Source organism: Lampetra planeri, chromosome 4 (assembly GCF_965212315.1).
Source record: "Lampetra planeri chromosome 4, kcLamPlan1.2.h2, whole genome shotgun sequence".
NCBI classification, from domain to species: domain Eukaryota; kingdom Metazoa; phylum Chordata; class Hyperoartia; order Petromyzontiformes; family Petromyzontidae; genus Lampetra; species Lampetra planeri.
The window spans coordinates 16820607-16828106 of record NC_136110.1 but is presented as its reverse complement, the minus strand read 5'-3'; positions in this window follow the sequence as shown (position 1 = coordinate 16828106).

Genomic DNA, 7500 nt, shown 5'->3' with positions numbered 1-7500 from the left:
TTTCCCAGCTCGAGAGAATTCGGCGCGAGAGAAACGATGCCCCGTAACGCACATGAGAGCAATCCGGGCCAATTTCTCCCGTTTGATGGGGTCTATGTGTACAAATTTTGACTTTTTTGAGTGCACGTGCCAATCTGCTGGAAAAGCCTGTGGAAGTTTCACGGCGTTCGTACGATATTTGGCGACGCAAAAATGAGCGATTTCCCAGCTCGATGGAATTCGGAGCGAGAGAAACGATGCCCCGTAACGCACATGAGAGCAATCCCGGCCAATTTCTCCCGTTTGATGGGGTCTATGTGTACAAATTTTGACTTTTTTGAGTGCACGTGCCAATCTGCTGGAAAAGCCTGTGGAAGTTTCACGGCGTTCGTACGATATTTGGCGACGCAAAAATGAGCGATTTCCCAGCTCGATGGAATTCGGCGCGACAGAAACGATGCCCCGTAACGCACATGAGAGCAATCCGGGCCAATTTCTCCCGTTTGATGGGGTCTATGTGTAAAAATTTTGACTTTTTTGAGTGCAGGTGCAAATCTGCTGGAAAAGCCTGTGGAAGTTTCACGGCGTTCGTACGATATTTGGCGACGCAAAAATGAGCGATTTCCAAGCTCGATGGAATTCGGAGCGAGAGAAACGATGCCCCGTAACGCACATGAGAGCAATCCGGGCCAATTTCTCCCGTTTGATGGGGTCTATGTGTAAAAATTTTGACTTTTTTGAGTGCAGGTGCAAATCTGCTGAAAAAGCCTGTGGAAGTTTCACGGCGTTCGTACGATATTTGGCGACGCAAAAATGAGCGATTTCCCAGCTCGAGAGAATTCGGCGCGAGAGAAACGATGCCCCGTAACGCACATGAGAGCAATCCGGGCCAATTTCTCCCGTTTGATGGGGTCTATGTGTAAAAATTTTGACTTTTTTGAGTGCACGTGCAAATCTGCTGGAAAAGCCTGTGGAAGTTTCACGGCGTTCGTACGATATTTGGCGACGCAAAAATGAGCGATTTCCCAGCTCGATGGAATTCGGCGCGAGAGAAACGATGCCCCGTAACGCACATGAGAGCAATCCCGGCCAATTTCTCCCGTTTGATGGGGTCTATGTGTAAAAATTTTGACTTTTTTGAGTGCACGTGCAAATCTGCTGAAAAAGCCTGTGGAAGTTTCACGGCGTTCGTACGATATTTGGCGACGCAAAAATGAGCGATTTCCCAGCTCGATGGAATTCGGAGCGAGAGAAACGATGCCCCGTAACGCACATGAGAGCAATCCCGGCCAATTTCTCCCGTTTGATGGGGTCTATGTGTACAAATTTTGACTTTTTTGAGTGCACGTGCAAATCTGCTGAAAAAGCCTGTGGAAGTTTCACGGCGTTCGTACGATATTTGGCGACGCAAAAATGAGCGATTTCCCAGCTCGAGAGAATTCGGCGCGAGAGAAACGATGCCCCGTAACGCACATGAGAGCAATCCGGGCCAATTTCTCCCGTTTGATGGGGTCTATGTGTAAAAATTTTGACTTTTTTGAGTGCACGTGCAAATCTGCTGAAAAAGCCTGTGGAAGTTTCACGGCGTTCGTACGATATTTGGCGACGCAAAAATGAGCGATTTCCCAGCTCGATGGAATTCGGCGCGAGAGAAACGATGCCCCGTAACGCACATGAGAGCAATCCGGGCCAATTTCTCCCGTTTGATGGGGTCTATGTGTAAAAATTTTGACTTTTTTGAGTGCAGGTGCAAATCTGCTGAAAAAGCCTGTGGAAGTTTCACGGCGTTCGTACGATATTTGGCGACGCAAAAATGAGCGATTTCCCAGCTCGAGAGAATTCGGCGCGAGAGAAACGATGCCCCGTAACGCACATGAGAGCAATCCGGGCCAATTTCTCCCGTTTGATGGGGTCTATGTGTAAAAATTTTGACTTTTTTGAGTGCAGGTGCAAATCTGCTGGAAAAGCCTGTGGAAGTTTCACGGCGTTCGTACGATATTTGGCGACGCAAAAATGAGCGATTTCCCAGCTCGATGGAATTCGGAGCGAGAGAAACGATGCCCCGTAACGCACATGAGAGCAATCCCGGCCAATTTCTCCCGTTTGATGGGGTCTATGTGTACAAATTTTGACTTTTTTGAGTGCACGTGCCAATCTGCTGGAAAAGCCTGTGGAAGTTTCACGGCGTTCGTACGATATTTGGCGACGCAAAAATGAGCGATTTCCCAGCTCGATGGAATTCGGCGCGAGAGAAACGATGCCCCGTAACGCACATGAGAGCAATCCCGGCCAATTTCTCCCGTTTGATGGGGTCTATGTGTAAAAATTTTGACTTTTTTGAGTGCACGTGCAAATCTGCTGAAAAAGCCTGTGGAAGTTTCACGGCGTTCGTACGATATTTGGCGACGCAAAAATGAGCGATTTCCCAGCTCGATGGAATTCGGAGCGAGAGAAACGATGCCCCGTAACGCACATGAGAGCAATCCCGGCCAATTTCTCCCGTTTGATGGGGTCTATGTGTACAAATTTTGACTTTTTTGAGTGCACGTGCCAATCTGCTGGAAAAGCCTGTGGAAGTTTCACGGCGTTCGTACGATATTTGGCGACGCAAAAATGAGCGATTTCCCAGCTCGATGGAATTCGGCGCGACAGAAACGATGCCCCGTAACGCACATGAGAGCAATCCGGGCCAATTTCTCCCGTTTGATGGGGTCTATGTGTAAAAATTTTGACTTTTTTGAGTGCAGGTGCAAATCTGCTGGAAAAGCCTGTGGAAGTTTCACGGCGTTCGTACGATATTTGGCGACGCAAAAATGAGCGATTTCCCAGCTCGATGGAATTCGGCGCGAGAGAAACGATGCCCCGTAACGCACATGAGAGCAATCCCGGCCAATTTCTCCCGTTTGATGGGGTCTATGTGTAAAAATTTTGACTTTTTTGAGTGCACGTGCAAATCTGCTGAAAAAGCCTGTGGAAGTTTCACGGCGTTCGTACGATATTTGGCGACGCAAAAATGAGCGATTTCCCAGCTCGATGGAATTCGGAGCGAGAGAAACGATGCCCCGTAACGCACATGAGAGCAATCCCGGCCAATTTCTCCCGTTTGATGGGGTCTATGTGTACAAATTTTGACTTTTTTGAGTGCACGTGCCAATCTGCTGGAAAAGCCTGTGGAAGTTTCACGGCGTTCGTACGATATTTGGCGACGCAAAAATGAGCGATTTCCCAGCTCGATGGAATTCGGCGCGACAGAAACGATGCCCCGTAACGCACATGAGAGCAATCCGGGCCAATTTCTCCCGTTTGATGGGGTCTATGTGTAAAAATTTTGACTTTTTTGAGTGCAGGTGCAAATCTGCTGGAAAAGCCTGTGGAAGTTTCACGGCGTTCGTACGATATTTGGCGACGCAAAAATGAGCGATTTCCAAGCTCGATGGAATTCGGAGCGAGAGAAACGATGCCCCGTAACGCACATGAGAGCAATCCGGGCCAATTTCTCCCGTTTGATGGGGTCTATGTGTAAAAATTTTGACTTTTTTGAGTGCAGGTGCAAATCTGCTGAAAAAGCCTGTGGAAGTTTCACGGCGTTCGTACGATATTTGGCGACGCAAAAATGAGCGATTTCCCAGCTCGAGAGAATTCGGCGCGAGAGAAACGATGCCCCGTAACGCACATGAGAGCAATCCGGGCCAATTTCTCCCGTTTGATGGGGTCTATGTGTACAAATTTTGACTTTTTTGAGTGCACGTGCCAATCTGCTGGAAAAGCCTGTGGAAGTTTCACGGCGTTCGTACGATATTTGGCGACGCAAAAATGAGCGATTTCCCAGCTCGATGGAATTCGGAGCGAGAGAAACGATGCCCCGTAACGCACATGAGAGCAATCCCGGCCAATTTCTCCCGTTTGATGGGGTCTATGTGTACAAATTTTGACTTTTTTGAGTGCACGTGCCAATCTGCTGGAAAAGCCTGTGGAAGTTTCACGGCGTTCGTACGATATTTGGCGACGCAAAAATGAGCGATTTCCCAGCTCGATGGAATTCGGCGCGACAGAAACGATGCCCCGTAACGCACATGAGAGCAATCCGGGCCAATTTCTCCCGTTTGATGGGGTCTATGTGTAAAAATTTTGACTTTTTTGAGTGCAGGTGCAAATCTGCTGGAAAAGCCTGTGGAAGTTTCACGGCGTTCGTACGATATTTGGCGACGCAAAAATGAGCGATTTCCAAGCTCGATGGAATTCGGAGCGAGAGAAACGATGCCCCGTAACGCACATGAGAGCAATCCGGGCCAATTTCTCCCGTTTGATGGGGTCTATGTGTAAAAATTTTGACTTTTTTGAGTGCAGGTGCAAATCTGCTGAAAAAGCCTGTGGAAGTTTCACGGCGTTCGTACGATATTTGGCGACGCAAAAATGAGCGATTTCCCAGCTCGAGAGAATTCGGCGCGAGAGAAACGATGCCCCGTAACGCACATGAGAGCAATCCGGGCCAATTTCTCCCGTTTGATGGGGTCTATGTGTAAAAATTTTGACTTTTTTGAGTGCACGTGCAAATCTGCTGGAAAAGCCTGTGGAAGTTTCACGGCGTTCGTACGATATTTGGCGACGCAAAAATGAGCGATTTCCCAGCTCGATGGAATTCGGCGCGAGAGAAACGATGCCCCGTAACGCACATGAGAGCAATCCCGGCCAATTTCTCCCGTTTGATGGGGTCTATGTGTAAAAATTTTGACTTTTTTGAGTGCACGTGCAAATCTGCTGAAAAAGCCTGTGGAAGTTTCACGGCGTTCGTACGATATTTGGCGACGCAAAAATGAGCGATTTCCCAGCTCGATGGAATTCGGAGCGAGAGAAACGATGCCCCGTAACGCACATGAGAGCAATCCCGGCCAATTTCTCCCGTTTGATGGGGTCTATGTGTACAAATTTTGACTTTTTTGAGTGCACGTGCAAATCTGCTGAAAAAGCCTGTGGAAGTTTCACGGCGTTCGTACGATATTTGGCGACGCAAAAATGAGCGATTTCCCAGCTCGAGAGAATTCGGCGCGAGAGAAACGATGCCCCGTAACGCACATGAGAGCAATCCGGGCCAATTTCTCCCGTTTGATGGGGTCTATGTGTAAAAATTTTGACTTTTTTGAGTGCACGTGCAAATCTGCTGAAAAAGCCTGTGGAAGTTTCACGGCGTTCGTACGATATTTGGCGACGCAAAAATGAGCGATTTCCCAGCTCGATGGAATTCGGCGCGAGAGAAACGATGCCCCGTAACGCACATGAGAGCAATCCGGGCCAATTTCTCCCGTTTGATGGGGTCTATGTGTAAAAATTTTGACTTTTTTGAGTGCAGGTGCAAATCTGCTGAAAAAGCCTGTGGAAGTTTCACGGCGTTCGTACGATATTTGGCGACGCAAAAATGAGCGATTTCCCAGCTCGAGAGAATTCGGCGCGAGAGAAACGATGCCCCGTAACGCACATGAGAGCAATCCGGGCCAATTTCTCCCGTTTGATGGGGTCTATGTGTAAAAATTTTGACTTTTTTGAGTGCAGGTGCAAATCTGCTGGAAAAGCCTGTGGAAGTTTCACGGCGTTCGTACGATATTTGGCGACGCAAAAATGAGCGATTTCCCAGCTCGATGGAATTCGGAGCGAGAGAAACGATGCCCCGTAACGCACATGAGAGCAATCCCGGCCAATTTCTCCCGTTTGATGGGGTCTATGTGTACAAATTTTGACTTTTTTGAGTGCACGTGCCAATCTGCTGGAAAAGCCTGTGGAAGTTTCACGGCGTTCGTACGATATTTGGCGACGCAAAAATGAGCGATTTCCCAGCTCGATGGAATTCGGCGCGAGAGAAACGATGCCCCGTAACGCACATGAGAGCAATCCCGGCCAATTTCTCCCGTTTGATGGGGTCTATGTGTAAAAATTTTGACTTTTTTGAGTGCACGTGCAAATCTGCTGAAAAAGCCTGTGGAAGTTTCACGGCGTTCGTACGATATTTGGCGACGCAAAAATGAGCGATTTCCCAGCTCGATGGAATTCGGAGCGAGAGAAACGATGCCCCGTAACGCACATGAGAGCAATCCCGGCCAATTTCTCCCGTTTGATGGGGTCTATGTGTAAAAATTTTGACTTTTTTGAGTGCACGTGCAAATCTGCTGAAAAAGCCTGTGGAAGTTTCACGGCGTTCGTACGATATTTGGCGACGCAAAAATGAGCGATTTCCCAGCTCGAGAGAATTCGGCGCGAGAGAAACGATGCCCCGTAACGCACATGAGAGCAATCCGGGCCAATTTCTCCCGTTTGATGGGGTCTATGTGTAAAAATTTTGACTTTTTTGAGTGCACGTGCAAATCTGCTGGAAAAGCCTGTGGAAGTTTCACGGCGTTCGTACGATATTTGGCGACGCAAAAATGAGCGATTTCCCAGCTCGATGGAATTCGGCGCGACAGAAACGATGCCCCGTAACGCACATGAGAGCAATCCGGGCCAATTTCTCCCGTTTGATGGGGTCTATGTGTAAAAATTTTGACTTTTTTGAGTGCAGGTGCAAATCTGCTGAAAAAGCCTGTGGAAGTTTCACGGCGTTCGTACGATATTTGGCGACGCAAAAATGAGCGATTTCCCAGCTCGAGAGAATTCGGCGCGAGAGAAACGATGCCCCGTAACGCACATGAGAGCAATCCGGGCCAATTTCTCCCGTTTGATGGGGTCTATGTGTACAAATTTTGACTTTTTTGAGTGCACGTGCAAATCTGCTGAAAAAGCCTGTGGAAGTTTCACGGCGTTCGTACGATATTTGGCGACGCAAAAATGAGCGATTTCCCAGCTCGATGGAATTCGGCGCGACAGAAACGATGCCCCGTAACGCACATGAGAGCAATCCGGGCCAATTTCTCCCGTTTGATGGGGTCTATGTGTAAAAATTTTGACTTTTTTGAGTGCACGTGCAAATCTGCTGAAAAAGCCTGTGGAAGTTTCACGGCGTTCGTACGATATTTGGCGACGCAAAAATGAGCGATTTCCCAGCTCGAGAGAATTCGGCGCGAGAGAAACGATGCCCCGTAACGCACATGAGAGCAATCCGGGCCAATTTCTCCCGTTTGATGGGGTCTATGTGTAAAAATTTTGACTTTTTTGAGTGCAGGTGCAAATCTGCTGAAAAAGCCTGTGGAAGTTTCACGGCGTTCGTACGATATTTGGCGACGCAAAAATGAGCGATTTCCCAGCTCGATGGAATTCGGCGCGAGAGAAACGATGCCCCGTAACGCACATGAGAGCAATCCGGGCCAATTTCTCCCGTTTGATGGGGTCTATGTGTAAAAATTTTGACTTTTTTGAGTGCAGGTGCAAATCTGCTGAAAAAGCCTGTGGAAGTTTCACGGCGTTCGTACGATATTTGGCGACGCAAAAATGAGCGATTTCCCAGCTCGAGAGAATTCGGCGCGAGAGAAACGATGCCCCGTAACGCACATGAGAGCAATCCGGGCCAATTTCTCCCGTTTGATGGGGTCTATGTGT